This window comes from Lathyrus oleraceus, chromosome 7 (genome assembly GCF_024323335.1).
Source record: "Lathyrus oleraceus cultivar Zhongwan6 chromosome 7, CAAS_Psat_ZW6_1.0, whole genome shotgun sequence".
Classification (NCBI taxonomy): domain Eukaryota; kingdom Viridiplantae; phylum Streptophyta; class Magnoliopsida; order Fabales; family Fabaceae; genus Lathyrus; species Lathyrus oleraceus.
In genome coordinates, this window is record NC_066585.1 from 548,964,914 (window position 1) to 548,985,578 (window position 20,665).

A 20,665-nucleotide genomic window follows, 5' to 3' on the forward strand; every position below is an offset into this window, starting at 1 on the left:
GGGAAGCTATAAAGTTTTCCATCATGATTTCCAAGTTGGATTTTCTAGGGGTATTATTGTTAGGATTCGGTTTCTGATATCCCGGAGGTATAGATGGGGCTTGATTTGGAGACTGTCCAGGTGCGTATAAAGCATTATTACTCTTATATGAGAAGTTTGGATGGTTCTTCCAATTTGGGTTATAGGTATTCGAATAGGGGCTTCCTTGAGCATAGTTTACTTGCTCTGTTTGGATTCCAGTCAAGAGTTGACATTCCGCAGGAGTGTGGCCTTGGATTCCACAGACCTCGCAATTCTGAGTTATAGCAACCACGGCGGCTGGAGGTGATACGTTTAAACTTTCAATTTTCTGGACCAAAGCATCCACTTTTGCATTGACGTGATCAAGGTTACTTATCTCGTACATGCCAGTTTTCGGTTGAGGTTTTTCCACCGTTGTTCGTTTGGTTCCCCACTGATAGTGGTTTTGGGCCATGCTCTCGATAAGCTGGTAAGCATCAGCGTAAGGTTTGTTCATTAGTGCACCACCTGCAGCGGCGTCTATTGTTAACCTTGTATTGTATAAGAGACCATTATAAAATGTGTGAATTACTAACCAGTCTTCCAAACCATGGTGTGGGCAAAGTCTCATCATGTCTTTGTATCTTTCCCATGCTTCGAAAAGAGACTCGTTGTCTTTCTGTTTAAATCCGTTTATCTGGGCTCTTAACATAGCTGTTTTGCTTGGCGGAAAATATCGGGCAAGAAAAACTTTCTTCAACTCGTTCCATGTGGTGACTGAGTTGGAAGGAAGAGATTGAAGCCATCTTCTAGCGCTATCTCTTAATGAGAAAGGAAAAAGACGAAGTCGAATTGCCTCTGAAGTGACACCATTAGCTTTAACAGTATCAGCGTATTGGACAAATACGGATAAATGAAGGTTTGGATCTTCGGTAAGATTTCCAGAGAATTGGTTCTGTTGCACAGCCTGCAACAACGAAGGTTTAAGTTCAAAGTTGTTTGCTTCGATTGCGGGCGGAGCAATACTTGAATGCGGTTCATCTTGCGATGGAGTGGCGTAATCTCTAAGAGCACGAGCTGGTTCTGCCATCTCGGTTAAAGAAGGAAAATCTTTGAGATCAGGAAGGTCTATAGGAGGGAGATTGTTTTCAGCACGATATTCCCGAATTCGTCGTAAGACTCGGAGATATAGTTCGATATCGTTGATTCGTAAATAGAGCGGTTCGCCTTGAGAGCGAGTGCGTGGCATACAAATCAACGAAAGAAAGAAAATAGAAGGAAAAGAAACCTTAGTCTCTACAGCGTAACGGAAGAGTTACGATATCGATTGAATAAAATTCCCCGGCAACGGCGCCAAAAACTTGATCGCTCAACTGTGTGAGTCGAGAATGGGATACAAACTGCAAGTGCACAGTTCTATCGCGTAGTTTTAAAAGATATCGATCCCACAGGGACTTATGAATCGATATACCGTTATCTAAGGTTACTACGTAAATCTAAGGTGAAAATGTTTGATTGTTTGGGAAAAAACTAAGAGCTAAACTAATATCTAGATTAAATATTAATAAAACGGATATCGGTATGTAGTTCGTCAAAACTAGGGAATCAAGTCTTTGTCGGCTTCTTGGTTTTAAAATGAATCGTTTCGGTTAACTTTATTGGTTAAAGGTTCTATCTCAAACTCTCGCTCTGTTGAATAAACCATGATTTTATATTAATGTTGCTGTCACTTATAATTAAGTCAAAAACCATATTTTGAAAGCAATAAAGTTGCAGAAACTCTTTTTAAGAAAATACTGACCGTTTTAAACACCCTTATCTCAAACTCTCGCTCTGTTGACTTAGGTTATATAATTAAATCCAAATGCTTAACTCTCGTCCTCACATTCAATCTTTAAAAATACTTTTTGGAAAAGGTCAGAATTTAATTAACTCTAAAACTTGCTCTCGCCCTGATCTAGAATTAATGCCTAAATTACACTGTCCAGTTAAAATCTCAAACTCTCGCTCTATTGATTTTAACTTCTTTATGTCTTTTACTTTTGTAAAAAAAAATCTTGTTATTAAACCTGTAAGTTGAGACCGTAAAAAGATTGATTTTGATTTTAAGTTTAGATAGACCGACTCAGTCTTGATCCCTTATTCTGCTTACTTTACATACCGATACCTAGGCAAATTAGCCAGACATCCTAAATAAATAAGAATTTATATCATGCATAAACAGACTCATTCCAGGCAGATAATATAGATAAATAATAAAACAAAATATTAAATAATGATTAAAGAACCTGAATGCGTAATACAATAGTCTTGAACACTCCACCACAAGCCGGTAGGATTTGTTCTTGGATTCTTCAATCAAACAGTAAATTAAATCAAGGAAATAAAACTGGAATATAACGTAAGGTTAAATCCAGTATAAAGTTGCACAATAGTTTCCGGTGTAGAAACTATTATGCGAAAAATATCTAAAAGTTAAAACGGGAAAGGTAAATTTGCAAGGGAAAAAGAATGTAAAGCTTGCAAAAGAAATAAATAAAATAAACAATGTTACGTGCTGGAAAGGAAAAATAAGCAAAAGGTGTGAAAAGAAAATTTGGCAGAGCTTCGGCAATATGAGCGTGGAAAAACCCGAGAGGCTTTTAGGTTTGTGAGATGGCTATTTATAATAGTGTTGGTAACTGCTTTCCGTTTCTCCCATTCTTCAACGTGGCTACATGCACGGCGTGGATATAGGAGACCAACTTCTCAACGTTCTTCTTCAAGTCTTTCTGAGGGCGTTACTTGCGCCAAAAAGGTAGTGGAATTGTGTGACGCTCGTCACACTATGTGTGACGTCCGTCACAAGGCTGTTTTGCGTGACGCTCGTCACGCACCCTGTGACGTCCGTCACAGGCACAGCGTTGGTGACTTGTGCGCTTTGGGCTGGGCTTTGGCATTTGGTCCCTTTTCTCTCCTTTTTGCACCTCCTTTTCTTCCATTTTCACTTGTTCTTCAAAATAGACTACCTGCGACAATTAGGAAGAAAATACCACGTAATATCCCATAAAATGCAGTAAACCAGAAGTAAATGATAATATAATCTAATTGAATTAAGTCTTAAAATGTGATATAATTTCGTGTTATCAATGAACCGGGCGTAATGCCGTTCATTCTCCCTTTTGGACGGGGCATGAGGATAAGGAAGGTTTTGGATTGGAGTAGCGCTCACTACCTCCTTTCCCTTTGCAACTCTATCACTCTTCCATCTAGGCTTTTTTACTACCTCCCCTATTACCTCATCACTTGTATTTTTCTCAATCTCCACACCTTTTTTCTTTTCAACTTCACCATTGTTTTTATTCTTTTCAACTTCTTCACCCTCACTCCACTCTCCTACTTCACCATCAACATTTTCCTCCAATATTTCCTCCTCAATTTCTTTCTCTTTCTCTCTTTGTTCACTCTCAACTCTTTTTTTATTCTCACTACCCAACTCCCTCCCACTTCTCGTCATGATCGCCTTACAATGTGCATTAGGATTTGTTTGCGTGTTTGCCGAAAAGGAAGGACCGATTTGTTGTTCCGCGAGTTGCTTGGCAAGTTGCCCAACTTGAGTCTCGAGATTTTTTATGGCCGCGTCATTGCTCTTTTGGTTAGCCATTGACATTTGCATGAATTGCGTCAATGTCTCTTCCAATTTAGAAGTTACGACCGGCGGTTGTTGAGGTTGAGGTTGATAAGGATTTTGGGGAGGGTTTTGACGGCTAGAAGAACCACCTCCATAATCTTGGTTATGATAATAGTTGCTTCTAGGTTGGAACCCTTGGTTCCCTTGGTAATGTTGTTGTTGATTTTGAGGGTGCGGTTGATAAGGTTGTTGTTGTTGTTGTGGTCTCGGTTGATAGTCCCGTTGATTGGCCATGTAGTTTACTTCGTCAAAACCGGGAGGTGGACAAAATCCGGTGTCATGTTCACCTTTACAAAGTTCACAACAAGCTATTTGTTTAGCCTTTGACGGTTCTCTTAACTCTTTGATTTGTTGCGTTAAGAGTTCCACTTGTTGTGAGATGAGCTTGTTTTGGGCAAGGATGGCATCGTTCGTCCCTAGCTCAAGCACTCCCGCCTTCTTCAAAGAATTTCCTCGACTTTGACTCTGAAGATCATTTAGAGCCATTCGATTTATAATGTTCGTGGCTTCTTCGGCACTTTTTGACAATAAAGAGCCACCCGAGGTAGCATCCAACAACGTTTTGCAGTTTGGTTGAAGTCCATTTCTGAAGATATGGATTTGAGTCATTTCATCAAATTCATGCCCTTTACATTTCCGAAGCATGGACTTGAATCTTTCCCACGCTTCATTTAATGATTCACTGGTTCCTTGTGAAAACACCGAGATGGCCGTCTTGGATTCCATGAACCGGTTATGGGAGAAGAATCTTTCGATGAATTTCTCTTCTAACACGTTCCAGTCTGTCATTACGGCTGGTGTTTGATCTAGGTACCAATCCTTTGCTTTACCGAGCAAAGCGTGGGGAAATAATCGTCTGAACAACGGAAGCTCCTGAGCCTGATCCACTCTGGCAGCCAATGCTATCTCATAAAATTTTATGAGAAAAGCAAATGGGTCTTCATGGTCCATTCCGGTGAATGGACTTCCATATAAAAGATTTAGAGTTCCCGTTTTCATCTCAGCTTGCCTTCCGGTGTGGTTGGCAAACTGAGCGGTGTTCCTTGGGCTGTTTATGCATGGAGTAGAAATAGGTGGTGGTGGTGGTTGCTCCATGTTTGGTATGAATGGTGGTGGATTTGTGGTTGAAGAACTTTCTCCTTGCTCTTGGCGTTGTCTAGCCTGTTGCCTCCTACGTCTCGTTTTGCTATTGAGCCTCCTTGCGTCATGACGAGAAGTGGGAGGGAGTTGGGTAGTGAGAATAAAAAAAGAGTTGAGAGTGAACAAAGAGAGAAAGAGAAAGAAATTGAGGAGGAAATATTGGAGGAAAATGTTGATGGTGAAGTAGGAGAGTGGAGTGAGGGTGAAGAAGTTGAAAAGAATAAAAATAATGGTGAAGTTGAAAAGAAAAAAGGTGTGGAGATTGAGAAAAATACAAGTGATGAGGTAATAGGGGAGGTAGTAAAAAAGCCTAAATGGAAGAGTGCTAGAGTTGCAAAGGGAAAGGAGGTAGTGAGCGCTACTCCAATCCAAAACCTTCCTTATCCTCATGCCCCGTCCAAAAGGGAGAATGAACGGCATTACGCCCGGTTCATGGATATTTTTAAACAGTTGCAAATCAACATTCCGTTTGCCGAAGCCTTGGAGCAAATGCCCAAGTATGCCAAATTCATGAAGGACATACTAACAAAAAAACGGAGGTATACGGAACCGGAGACCATCGTCCTTGATGCGAGCTGTAGTGCCATTATTCAAAGGACGCTTCCTAAGAAAGAGGTTGATCCGGGAAGAGTTACATTGCCGGTTAAAATTGGTGACGTCTATGTCGGGAAAGGACTTATTGACTTGGGGTCAAGCATTAATCTTATACCTTTGTCAATTATCAAGAGACTTGGCAACATTGAGATTAAGTCCATCCGAATGACGTTGCAATTGGCGGATAAGTCGACGACCCATCCTCATGGCGTAGCCCAAGATGTTTTGGTGAAGGTCGACAAATTCTTTTTCCCGGTCGATTTTATAGCTATTGATATGGAGGAAGATGATGATGCTCCGCTCATCTTGGGCCGACCGTTCATGAAGACCGCGCGAATGATGATAGATGTTGATGACGGTTTAATGAAGGTGAGAGTTCAAAATGAGGAAGTGACATTCGATCTATTCGAGGCAATGAAGCATTCTAAAGATAGAAATGATAGCTTTCGCATCGATGTGATCGAAGACGCTATTATGGAGGTTTCAAAGCATATTCATGAGATATCTCCTATGGAGTTAGCTCTTGATGACTCATTGGAGGTTTTCACTGTTGAAGAAGAGCTAGCTCTTGAGGAATGCTTAAAGGAACTTGATAGTTTAGACGACCTACAACCATGGGAAGTAGAAGAGGAAAACTTGAAAAAGGAGGTTATTGACGAAAAAGCGCCAATTGAATTGAAAGTGCTACCCTCTACTTTGAAATATGTATTCCTTGATGAGACCGAGGCAAAGCCGGTCATCATAAGCTGAAGGAGAATTGCGGTCCAAAACGCAGCGGAAATTAAAATTTCTCCTTTAGAGATCCTTACGAATGGTCATGATCAGTGATAGAATATTTACCTCTTGTGACGGTTGAAACCTTTGGTGCAGATCTCTTGTGACGATCAAAACCTTTGATGCAAATCCACAAAGCGATCACGAATGTTGAACGATGACAACGTCTCTACTCAGTCCACACGAACGGGTTCCTTCAATCTCAGTGCTAGCTGGTACGAATGAAGGCTTTGAGTGAGAGAGAGAGTGATAGAAAACGAAAATAATGCAACCGCAAATTTTTGCTTCTGCACAAGGGTTCTATTTATAGAACCACTTGTGTGGGCTTCAAGCTAAAAGCCCACTTAAGTGTATTTTGGCCCATATCTTATAATATGCCCAAAATCACTTAAGCTCATGGTACCTTACCATATTTCGTATTCTACTCAAGTACATCGTACCTTACGATGCTCTATAACTCACTTAAGGGCACCGTACCTTACGGTATTCCTTAGTTACTCTATCTCTCATCAATCCGTCCTTTGTGTGTGACCCTGTAGGTTTTCGTGACGTTGGCAATTATATTAAATCACGCATTTAACATAATAAACAGTGAGCGGTATCTAGCAACACATCACTGCTACCCAAGACACGAAAATGTCATGTGATCTGACAATTCCTTCTGTGATAATACTTATGTGTATAATTACCCTTTTGCCCTTATGTCTATATTGAACACAAGGCATAGACCGTGTCATCCTTGTGCAGTTCAATATTGGGCCCATAGACATTTATCCTGTTATGCAGGATGGGCAAATTCCATCTAGGTCACTCATGTCCCTCAGCATGCTTCGTAGGGTACCCATCAACTGTCTTTATGGTTATCCAGTTACGGACAACGTTGGATCAACAATAAAGCACTCGACTCTACATCTAGGATCCATAGTGGTTTCAGGTCGAAGAGTGGAATACACTATTATCACCATGAGAATAACTTATGACACCTTGCATAACTTTCTATATAGTATTCTCATAGCGGGTCAATCCGGTATAAATATTACTCCTAATATTCATACCTATGTTTAAGACTTGATAACTCTTTATCCATGATCCATGAGATGTGATCATCAGTCTACAAACATAATAATCTTAATGCTTTAATGTTATCCCACTTCATACTAAAGCTCGACTACGGATACTTTAGGAATAGTGTCCTTATGTTTAATGTGTTCTCATGATTAAGTCACACTTAATACATTAAACGGACTATCTATTCCAGGGACTTTATTAATCAACCATAATAAAGAGAATGCCTTTTATTATTCGATACAAGTACCAAAATGTATTGGCCTCTAGGGCTTACACCAACAATCTCCCACTAGCACTAGAGCCAATCAGGCATACCCCGTATGCCCATTGATCTAGTATGGCCATCATGCTTCTGCTGCGCAAGAGGCTTTGTCAGTGGGTCAACTATATTGTCAAGTGTAGGTACTTTACATATTTTCACATCTCCTCTATCTATTATCTCTCGAATGAGATGATAACGCCTAAGTATGTGTTTGGATCGTTGGTGAGATCTAGGCTCCTTGGCTTGTGCGATAGCACCATTGTTATCATAATAGAGACCAATGGGATCCACAATGCTAGGGACTATGCCAAGTTCACTAATGAACTTTTTGATCTAAACAACTCCCTTTTCTGCATTTGAGGCAGCAATATACTCGGCCTCGGTTGTAGAATCAACAACTGTATCTTGCTTTGAACTTTTCAAGCTCACAGCGCCACCATTTCAGCAAAACAGATAACCAGATTGGAATCATTCATATTAAAGCGTCTCAGCACTTTGTCTATGTACTCTGACTTAGGCCAAACATTTCATGATCTATCTCTATAGATTCTGATAGGCTGCTTCACCCAGGTCCTTCATAGATAAGCATTTCCCCACCCAAGACTTTGCTTGTTGTAGGGTAGGGATATCGTTTCCAATAAGTAATATGTCATCTACATATAATACCAGGAATACGATCATGCTCCCACTAACCTTCTTGTAGACACAAGGCTCATCTTCGTTCTTGATGAATCCATATTGTTTTACTGTTTCATCAAAACGAAGATTCCATGAGTAGGTCACAAGCTCATCTTGATCCATGAGTAATATATCACCTTGATCAGATATCCATGTATCTCAGGTAGGTGACGTATCCTGCCTGACCTACGCTGGTCTTGTTCTACTTGAGCAGGTTGCTCTTACACAACTACTTGTGTTTCCTGCTCCAATTCCTCCATAGGTGTGTCGATGCTTTGTGATTCTTGAATTTCTTCAAGCTTTACTTTCCTCCCACTGGTTCCTTTGGAAATAAAATCCTTTTCTAGGAAAACTCCAGTTCGAGCGACAAACACTTTGCCCTCAGAAGGATTGTAGAAGTAATACCCTCTTGTTCCTTTAGGATACCCCACAAATAAGCATTTGTCAGATTTGGGCTCAAGCTTAGTTGAAACTTGTTGTTTCACATAAAATTCGCCACCCCAAATCTTCATGTAAGATATATGTGGTCTCTTACCATTCCATATCTCATATGGTGTCTTATCAACCTTTTGGATGGAACACGGTTAAGTGTGTAAGCTGTTGTCAATAGTGCATGTCCGCAAATGGAGTTTGGAAGATCAGCGTGACTCATCATGGATTTAACTCATTAGGTTTCATCCTTTTAGTATTAATGTTATAAGTTGGCATTATGAGATCAAGGATATATAGTCCATTGTTCATTTGTGCATAAGCATAGAATATATCATTCAAATAAATTGAGCAACAATTGTTCTTTATTATAAATGAAAAAACCAAACTTGTCCAAACAAGAAATGGAAATAATATTCCTGCTAATTGCAGGTACATAATAACAGTTCTCTAACTGAATTATTAAACCACTAGGTAAAATCAATACATACGTTCCTACGGCTAAAGCAGCAACCTTTGCTCCATAGCCAACTCATAGATCGACTTCACCTTTTGCTAAATCTCTACTCCTTCTCAGCCCCTGCACATTTGTACAACTGTGAGAACCGCATCCAGTATCTAATACCCATGATGCAAAAGTAGATAAATTAATAACAAAAATACCTGAAGTTGAAGTCTCTACTCCATTCTTCTTATCTTCCAGGTACTTTGGGCAGTTTCTCTTCCAGTGTCCGGTCTTACCGCAATGGAAGCAGGTGCCTTCTTTTGCTATGCCTCCATTAGGCTTCAAAGCAGCAACGGTGGGTTTGGCAACTTCCTTGCCTTTCCCTTTATCACCCTGCTTAGTGGACCTTTTGTTCTGTCTCTTTCCATTTCCGATCATCAGAATGGACTTCCCTTTTGTCTTCATATTCTGCTCAGCAGTTCTTAACATAGCTAGCAGTTCAGGAAGAGATTTGTCCATATCATTCATATTGAAATTTAGGACAAATTGACTGAAACTATCTGGCAACGATTGCAAGATCAAATCAGTCGCAAGTTCCTTTTCGAGGGGAAAACCCAATCTCTCAAGGTTTTCCACATACCCAATCATTTTGAGTACATGGGGACCTACAGGGGCTCCCTCAGCTAACTTGCTTTGGAAAAGGGCTTTTGAAACTTCAAACCTCTCATGCCTTGCTTGCTCTTGATAGAGCAACTTCAGGTGTTCGATCATATCGAACGCTGACATGTTCTCATGTTGCTTTTGCAATTCTGAGTTCATGGTAGCTAGCATGAGACAAGCAGTTTCATTGGCATCATCGACATGCTTCTTATAAGCATCTCTTTCTGCCTTAGGTGCAGAACTAGGAGGTTCCTCTTCAGGAACAGGTTTCTCCAAGACATACAGCTTTTTATCATGTTTGAGGACAATCCTCAGGTTTCGGTGCCAATCCAGAAAATTTGTCCCAGACAATTTTTCCTTATCAAGGATTGATCGCAAGATGTTGTTAGAGGTGTTTGCTGTCATGGTAATCTACACAAGGATTAATGAAAATATAAGTATCATTGACATATTTAATTAGGCCTTTAATTAAATATGCTCCCACTATTTTACTCAAAACAAATGACCCTCATCATTTGATTCGGAAAATCCCGTTGGAAGATTTTCTAGTGGGTCGAGATCCATATTTCACTTCGTTCTAAGTCCGCGTAGGCGGATTACACAAAACTAGGTTATTTAGGTAGGAACTCCTTCCAATTGTATCTCATACAACTCTCGAAATTTCAGTTGGGTGAATAACTCCTTATTCGAATCCATCATATGGATCATTCCCAACTCTTGCTTCTAAAACATATATGATATTATTATAATTAAGTTTGACCCATTGTCTTAGCAGTTGGATATTACAATTATCCCATCGCACCTTACTAATATAGAACATGCACCTCGCTTTGGCGAAACCTACATTATCCGATACTAGTCTTGATGAGTGCTAAAACTTGGAAAGCAAACATATATAATATCATCATAATTTGTTTAGTTAAGTTTGACCCATTGTTTTAGCAGTTGGATATTATAATTATCCCATCGCACCTTACTAATATAGAACATGCACCTCGCTTTGGTGAAACCTACATTATCCGATACTAGTCTTGATGAGTGCTAAAACATGGAAAGCATAAACTTAATATTTTAGTTTGAGGGAATTGCAATTGTTATGATCTCACCGGCTTATTTATCATATAAATCGTCTCTCACATGCATCAACATACATACACATGCATCAACATACATACATAATGAAACAGTTATGGCCCCTAGCGCAATTGTTCTCCCAAGCCAATGAGAGAACCTAAGCTAACCTAATAACGATCTAAGCTTCTCCAAGCAAGATCTTCAAGGTTGTCTTCCTTTAGTATTGAATTCTTCTCTAAGCTTCTCCAAGCAAGATCTTCAAGATTGTCCTCCTTTGATCTTCAAGATTGTCCTCCTTTGATCTTCAAGGTTATCCTCCTTTGATATTGAAATCTTCTCTTTCTTCATAACATTACATTCCAGAAGAAACTCGTTTTACATACGAGGGTTTGAGATGAGAAAAGAATTTACATTAAGAGATCAAAAGGAGAGGCACGACACGCAGGTCGTATTTAAAACCCAAAACAAAATAAAGGAAGACCAAGGCCATAACTGATCACAACAAGGCAACAATAATAAACACATTATTATTATTATTATTAATCTTAATTCCTTTAATTAATTAAAACCAAATTAAATTTCGGCGACCGATCACACTACGCAGAGTTAGCCGGGGTTTCCGCTGCCCGGTCAGCGGACGGGGGCAGCGCCCTTGCGGGGTTGGAGGGGCAGCGCCCCTGTCCAAAATTTTAATGAACAATTCATTTGAAATGGACATTGTTTTGCATCTACACAACCCTTGCGTAGTCACAAAACAGAAACCCCAAAATTTTGACTCTGTGAGTGTGACGACCGTCACAGGCATGTGACGACCGTCACAGGCCACGTGAGTGTGACGACCGTCACACAAAACACGTTACGACCGTCACAGGGCAAAAAACAGAAACGCCTAAAATTCTGTGAGTGTGACGACCGTCACAAGGCACGCTACGACCGTCACAGGTCATGTGAGTGTGACGACCGTCACACAACACGTCACGACCGTGATAGCTAGCTTGTTACGCTCGTCACAAGCTCGTGACGAACGTCACGCGGCCAACATAACAAACTTTGAAACAGTCAACATACGTGTTCCAAAAGCCCACAACTCTTTGACGGCACAACCCTTGCGCCGTCACCAACCCTAACGCGCCAATTTCAGACCGTGAAACACACCTCGATTGTTGATTCAGTATGATTGATCAACATGTCATTGCTTCACCATACTAATGTCGGATTCCGAAGCAAATGACCATTGATCGCTCAAAGGAAAACAATCATTTAGTGTTCGAATGAATGAAACAGAAACAGTATATCACATATACCGTACTTTGCATTAGGATTACTTATATCATATATAAGTTGATCGGTCTCAATTGTGTAACCTATGGACGATCGATGTATCGCTGCTTCACCATACTAATGTCGGATTCTGAAGCATAGTCAACATCAATCATCCAACTCGTACACTCATGATACCAAATTTAATTACCCGTTTAATTAATTGATTCATTCTGTCTTTTAATCATATTAATACAGAAATTAAACAGCTATCCGATTCATGGTTTCGTAAGTGGCTCTGATACCACTGAAGGAGAATTGCGGTCCAAAACGCAGCGGAAATTAAAATTTCTCCTTTAGAGATCCTTACGAATGGTCATGATCAGTGATAGAATATTTACCTCTTGTGACGGTTGAAACCTTTGGTGCAGATCTCTTGTGACGATCAAAACCTTTGATGCAAATCCACAAAGCGATCACGAACGTTGAACGATGACAACGTCTCTACTCAGTCCACACGAACGGGTTCCTTCAATCTCAGTGCTAGCTGGTACGAATGAAGGCTTTGAGTGAGAGAGAGAGTGATAGAAAACGAAAATAATGCAACCGCAAATTTTTGCTTCTGCACAAGGGTTCTATTTATAGAACCACTTGTGTGGGCTTCAAGCTAAAAGCCCACTTAAGTGTATTTTGGCCCATATCTTATAATATGCCCAAAATCACTTAAGCTCATGGTACCTTACCATATTTCGTATTCTACTCAAGTACATCGTACCTTACGATGCTCTATAACTCACTTAAGGGCACCGTACCTTACGGTATTCCTTAGTGTCGCACCTCGAAAAATGCGATTCCTCGCGATGGTCGCGGAAAAAATATAATGTTCGAACAGAGTCGCCACCGAACTTTATTTATTCCAATTAAGGAATAGGAAAATATCGATAAAACCTTTAAGAAAAATAGAATAATGGTCGTCGCAACCATATTCGGGTTCGGGAGTCGATTACGCAAGGGGAAGGTATTAGCACCCCTCACGTCCGTTGTACTCAACGGGAACCTTTTAGTCCAATTTTCTATTTGAATATTAGTTTACTGTTATTTGTTTTTCTTCGGGTAATTAGAATTGATGATAGATATGGGTGAAGACCTCAGGAGGGGGAAATGGGAGGTTTTTTATTAGTGTGCTCGCCAAGATCTCGCAATCTCGTGCCTACGTATCCTTATGGTGCAATAAGGAAATCAGAGCATTCGTAGTTCGGGCAACTACGGTTTTGGGTGTGTTTTGTTTGGATGAACGACTGTGTAGGTCGGCGTTCTAAAGGCTAAACGCTGGCTTGTCTACTCTCGGTGGAGGCTTAAGCACTGGTTTGTTGTGCGCATTAGAAAGGATTGACAGTGTTCTTTTTTGAAAGGGTTTTGGTCACGCAGAGGTGACGAGTTGAATTGATGTATTTGGGTTTGATTGGTTTCGATCGCTCGGGGGCGAGAAGTTAGGTTTAATTTGTTTGAGATGCTTTTGGAGAACGACGAGAGATTGAGCAATGTGGTGTTCACCAATCGTCCAATTCTTTCGAGGAGTAATAAGGCGTCCGCCTTCTATTCCCTTTTCGTTCGAATTTTTTATGAAAGTTTGTTTGTGGATGTTGAATACGCACGGTAGTGAGGCGTACGCCCCCTACTTGCTTATTCAAGGAATAACGAGGCGTACGCCACCTATTCCCTTATCCAAGTTTATTTAGCGTATTTTAGTCGGAAGTCGATAACTTGTGCAATATGGCGTACGCCAATTATCCAAATAATCGAGAGATTGTGAGGCGTACGCCTCCCATCTCTTATCGTCCGAGGTTTAAATTGTAAAAGATATGTTTAGATGTTCGTATGCGATTTGCGAAAATAGTTTGAATTTATTCGATTGATAGGTTTTGATTTGATGACGAAGATTCGAGCAATGTGGCGTACGCCAATTATTCGAATAATCGAAAGATAGTGAGGCGTACGCCTCCTATCCTCTTTTCATCTGAAATATGGAATTACAAGGATTTGGAATTTGTAGGAATGTTTTGAAATATTATGATTTGAAGTTTAATCGGGTGACAAGAACTTGCGCAATATGGCGTACGCCAATTATTCAAGTGCTTGAGAAATAGTGAAGCGTACGCTTCCTATCTCTTTTTCATCCCAAGTTATATTTAAAAGAGAAATTATTTTGAAATTGAATAGTTTGAAAAGTGGTTTGAATAATTTGAATTTGGAAATTATATTTGATTTTAAAAAGTGATTTGAAGTTGTGTGATTTAAGATTTAATCGGGTGACAAGAACTCGCGCAATATGGCGTACGCCAATTATTCGAGTAATTGAGAAATAGTGAAGCGTACACTTCCTACCTCCTTTTCATCCCAAGTTATATTTTAAGAGGAAATGATTTTGAAATTGAATGGTTTGAGAAAAATGATTTGAATTTGTGTTTATTAATGAAATGAAAGATTTTTTAGTGTATTATTTCATCTACTCGATTAATCAATAATCAAATAGGTCTCATTGTAAGGAAGCCCAAGAGTAAGCTATGTGAGGTTGATGGCGATGCGAAGAGCAATCGACTTACAAGGGTGTTTTAAAAATGGGCTCGATATTTAAATCGAGAATTGTATGATTTGTGCTTTTTGAAATTGGTTTTGTGTTGGATGATGAATTGAAATTGAAATGAAATTATAAATGATTTATGAAAAGATGATTTGTGAAGTAATTTAGCTTGAAATAATTTGAAGTTTATGATTGGAAGAAATTAATCCATTTCTTTTTTAAAACAAAATTAATTTATTAAAATTTATTAAATTGATTAATTAAATTAATTAAAATTAATTATCAAAATTATCTAATTAAATTAAATAATTAAGTTAATTAAAATTGATTAATAGAAATTAAACTAATTAAAGATTTTAATCGATTAATTGAGTTCAAAGAGAAAATTACATTTTAATGTATTTATGCATGGTTATACTACATTGCCACTAAAATCAACTTACTGTAAAAATTTCAGCAAGAAACGTTACATACATTTCAACTGTTCCAAACAAATTCCAAGCATTTCCAAATATTTCTATGAAAAGCAAAATGAAAAGGCAACAACAAACAGGTTACTCGTAATACAACACCCAATCCCCACCCTTGGCTCATGATGCGTCAGAATTCATACAACAACAAAACCGTTTTCCCGGCACCAAAACATAAACAACCCTAAAATTCCATAACCGAAATCCAGGAAATATGCAATCAACAGAGCAAACTCATGTTCCTAACTTTACAATCATCAATATTCTGAGCATAACATTTTTACTGAATTAAAATAGCACATAAACCCGAATCAGCCAACATTAACTCAATGATCCCAAAGCTAAACCACAAACAGTCAAAAATCCGTCAAAAATCGAAGCTCATTCATTACAAAAACTGGTTTTGAAATGTTAACCTTAAAGAAGAAACATGCTGTTATGATTTCCCAATTCAGAATAACATTTAAACAAACTTGTAAGGAGATTAAGGAACCAATATACTCGACTCTCAACATCAACTTCCCACATAACCAGAATAATTAACGTAATCAAAACAGGTTAATGGTGTTAGCTTTCAAAACCTGTGATTTCAATGAAATTGCAATTGAAATGAAACTGTAGCGGCACGCAAACACAGCCCACACACGCCGTCACGTACATTAAGGTAATTATTTTAGAATCATGAATCGAAAACCATAACATCCACAACAGATATACAACAGGACAAACAGCTTTTTACTAGCAAAACCAAGGTATATGACAGTAAATTTCGTAGCGGTCTAACCAGCACAACTATACGGTTTAAAGCCAAACCGAAATGACATAAGGGACAGGTTTGAAGAAAGCTTTGAGATCGTTACCACGATGACGAGCCGAGTTTGCTGTTGATGTTGCTGCCGTGCGGGTTACCGTATCTACAGCGTCGACTTGCGCTTTTCTCGGGAACCAACAATCTTTAACTCGCGCTTGCACCTTGGCTTTGTGCTCCAATCCGTTTCAACATCAATCTGAATCGCGAACTTCGTCGGAGTAATGGCCGGTTCGTGTTGTCGTGGGCGGCGATGGAATCGACGGCGGTTGATGGTGGTGGTGTGTCGGTTGAGGGAGGAGTATTTGGTTGTGGTGGTGATGGTGACGCGATTTGAAGGTGAGGGTTTGATGATGGTTGCTAGCGGCGAAGGTTTTTTTGTGGTGGCTGAGAGGTGGTTAACGGTGGTTCTAATGGTGGTTATCGGCGATTTTGACGGTGAAGACGAAAGGGTCTCCGATTCGTGAGCGGCGACGGTAAGGTTTGGTGTTGGATGATGAGGATTTTGAGAGGTTTTGTGACGGCGGTGGGGATCGCAGGTTTGGATGGCGATTCGCAGTGAGGGTTTCGTGGGTGGCTTTGTGAGGTATCTGAGAGTGAGGTTAATTTTCTTTACCGAATGGAGAGTGGGGTGAGGAGAAATCGTGAGAGTGTAATGATGAGAGTGAGACAGGTGAGGGGTGAATGGAGTAATGATGAGAGTGAGAGAGATAGTCTAAGAGAGAGTGAATAGCCGTGAGTGTGGATTTTTCTGTGAGGGAAAGAGAGTGAGGTTAGCGTGAGAGAGATGAGAGTGAATAGTGTGAGAGAGATGAGATCCAATACTGAGTGTGAGAGGTTTTTTTGTATATATTTTTCTTTTTGTCGTTTTTTGAAAGTAGTGAGGTAGTGGAGCAGGGTCTGTTAGGAGTGGAGCAGGGACAATGGAGAGAGACGTTGGGAGATTTTCTTTTTTTGTTTTTTTATGGATTGGGGAATCCAATGCAATATTTATATATATTTTTCACACTTAAAATTATTAGTTCTAAAAGTAATGGAATTAAAATCCTAAAAAAAAACTAATTAATACTTTAAAAACTCTAAATATTATTTTAAAAAAAAACTAACTAATTATTTATAAACAAACTAATTACTAAACTAATTATTATATAATTAAATAATTAATATGAAAAAACTAATTAATATCTAAAAAAACTAACTAATAATTATTAACTCTAACTAATATTTAATTGAAAAAACTAATATTTAAAAATCAACTAATGTATATATAAAAAGAAAAATTAACTAATATTAAAAACTAACCAAAATTTAATTAAATAGCTAAATTTGAATATTTGACCAATAAAAAAAAAAAAATAGGAATCGAGAAAAAAAGAAACTGGTCACACTAAAATTGCCAAGACAAAACATACTTATTAAAAATACAGTATTTCCTCAAATTTTGACGATTCAACCGATTTTTCTGTATTCTCAAATAAATTCATTTTGATTGACATTTTAGGTGTTTATTCATGATGCAAACGTATGTCATGCTATGCATATGATGCAAAAATATAAAATGAAATTAATTCTACGAAAAATTAAAAATGCCCGGACAAAATTGGGGTATGACACTTAGTTACTCTATCTCTCATCAATCCGTCTTTTGTGTGTGACCCTGTAGGTTTTCGTGACGTTGACAATTATATTAAATCACGCATTTAACATAATAAACAGTGAGTGGTATCTAGCAACACATCACTGCTACCCAAGACACGAAAATGTCATGTGATCTGACAATTCCTTCTGTGATAATACTTATGTGTATAATTACCCTTTTGCCCTTATGTCTATATTGAACACAAGGCATAGACCGTGTCATCCTTGTGCAGTTCAATATTGGGCCCATAGACATTTATCCTGTTATGCAGGATGGGCAAATTCCATCTAGGTCACTCATGTCCCTCAGCATGCTTCGTGGGGTACCCATCAACTGTCTTTATGGTTATCCAGTTACGGACAATGTTGGATCAGCAATAAAGCACTCGACTCTACATCTAGGATCCATAGTGGTTTCAGGTCGAAGAGTGGAATACACTATTATCACCATGAGAATAACTTATGACACCTTGCATAACTTTCTATATAGTATTCTCATAGCGGGTCAATCCGGTATAAATATTACTCCTAATATTCATACCTATGTTTAAGACTTGATAACTCTTTATCCATGATCCATGAGATGTGATCATCAGTCTACAAACATAATAATCTTAATGCTTTAATGTTATCCCACTTCATACTAAAGCTCGACTACGGATACTTTAGGAATAGTGTCCTTATGTTTAATGTGTTCTCATGATTAAGTCACACTTAATACATTAAACGGACTATCTATTCCAGGGACTTTATTAATCAACCATAATAAAGAGAATGCCTTTTATTATTCGATACAAGTACCAAAATGTATTGGCCTCTAGGGCTTACACCAACATAAGCAACCTTTTGACGAAAGAAGAAGAAGCCCGTCTAATCATTGTGCTAAAAACAAATCAAGAAGCAATGGGTTGGACTCTTTCCGATCTAAAAGGAATTAGTCCATCTTATTGTATGCACAAGATTTTGATGGAAGAGGATTTCAAGCCGGTAGCTCAACCACAACGCCGCTTAAATACTACCATGAAGGAGGTTGTTCGAAAGGAGGTTGTAAAGCTATTGGATGCGGGAATGATTTACCCGATCTCGGATAGTCCATGGGTTAGTCCCGTGCACGTTGTTCCGAAAAAGGGGGGGATTACCGTGATCCGGAATGACAAGGATGAATTGATCCCCACTAAAGTTGCAACGGGGTGGAGAATGTGTATTGATTATAGGCGGTTGAATACCGCGACTCGAAAGGACCATTTTCCACTCCCATTTATGGATCAAATGCTCGAAAGACTATCGGGCCAACAATACTATTGTTTTTTGGACGGCTACTCCGGGTACAATCAAATTGCGGTTGACCCGGCCGATCATGAGAAGACGGTCTTCACGTGTCCGTTTGGAGTGTTCGCATACCGAAAAATGCCCTTTGGGCTGTGCAATGCACCGGCGACTTTCCAACGATGTGTGCAAGCCATTTTTGCCGATCTGATAGAGAAAACAATGGAAGTCTTCATGGATGACTTCTCGGTATTTGGTGGGTCTTTTAGTCAATGCTTGGCGAACTTGAAGACGGTGTTGGAGAGATGTGTGAAGACCAATTTGGTGCTTAATTGGGAGAAGTGTCACTTCATGGTGACCGAGGGGATCGTGCTAGGCCACAAAGTCTCTAGAAGGGGGCTTGAAGTGGATAGAGCTAAGGTTGAAGTGATTGAAAAATTACCCCCTCCGGTGAATGTGAAGGGCATCCGAAGCTTTTTGGGGCACGCGGGGTTCTACCGGCGCTTTATCAAGGACTTCTCAAAGGTGGCTAAGCCTTTGAGCAATTTGCTCGCCAAGGACCAGGTATTTCTCTTCACCGAAGATTGTTTGCAAGCTTTTGAGGCTTTAAAAGAAAAATTGGTTACCGCTCCAATAATAGTCGCTCCCGATTGGAATGAGAATTTTGAACTAATGTGTGATGCGAGTGACTATGCTGTTGGAGCGGTACTTGGCTAAAGAAAAGACAAAACTTTTCATGCGATACATTATGCGAGTAAGGTTCTTAACGAGGCTCAAATAAATTATGCCACAACGGAAAAAGAACTACTTGCAATAGTGTATGCGCTAGAAAAGTTTAGGTCTTATCTTATAGGGTCTAAAGTCGTTGTGTATACCGACCACGCGGCGATTAAATATCTGCTAACCAAACCGGATTCGAAGCAAAGGCTCATCCGTTGGATCCTCTTGTTACAAGAATTTGATGTGGAAATAAAAGACAAGAAAGGGTCGGAAAACTTGGTAGCGGATCATTTATCCCGCTTAGTGAATGTGGAGGTTACCGCGTCTGAAAAAGAAATCCGGGAAGAATTTCCTGATGAAAAACTGTTTAAAGTTCAAGTTAGGTCGTGGTTTGCAGACTTTGCAAACCATAAGGCTAGTGGTTTTGTGCCTTCCGACCTAACTTCGAACCAAAAAAGGAAGTTCCTTTCGGATGCGAAGTATTATGTCTGGGATGACCCATACTTGTTTAAGTTGGGTAGTGATAACCTATTAAGGAGATGCGTGACTGGCGATGAAGCCCAGAGCATCCTTTGGCATTGTCACAACTCGCCTTACGGCGGACATTATAATGGGGTTAGAACGGCCACTAAAATTCTTCAATCGGGATTTTATTGGCCCACTATTTTCAAAGACGCACATACCCATGCGCAAAGTTGTGACAGTTGCCAAAGAAGCGGTGGGATAGGTAAGAGAGATGAGATGCCTCTCCAAAATATCCAAGAAGTGGAAGTATTTGATTGTTGGGGCATAGGTAAGAGAGATGAGATGCCTCTCCCGGTTGAAATTGTTTCCCGGGAAGTTGAAATCAAAATGGTCCGGGCCATTTCGGGTGAAAGAGGTGAAGGAGTATGGGGCTATTGTCATTGAAGACATAGACAAGAAAGATAGTTGGACCGTGAACGGACAACGGTTGAAAGTTTATCTCGGCGGTCATGTGGATCGCGAGAGCTGTGCTTTGCCGTTTGATGCTCCTCTGTGAGCATCGCACCGTCGAGCTTAGCCGACGTTAAACAAGCGCTAGTTGGGAGGCACCCCAACATTGTAAGTATTTACTGTTTTTGTGTTGTGTTGTGTTGGGTTTCTTTG

At 39.5% G+C, this 20,665-nt stretch overlaps 1 pseudogene; it reads left to right on the top strand.

The window, feature by feature from the left end:
• The first annotated feature begins 605 nt into the window (after positions 1-605).
• On the top strand, positions 606-705 carry LOC127109205 (uncharacterized; annotated as a pseudogene).
• Positions 706-20,665: the final 19,960 nt, after the last annotated feature.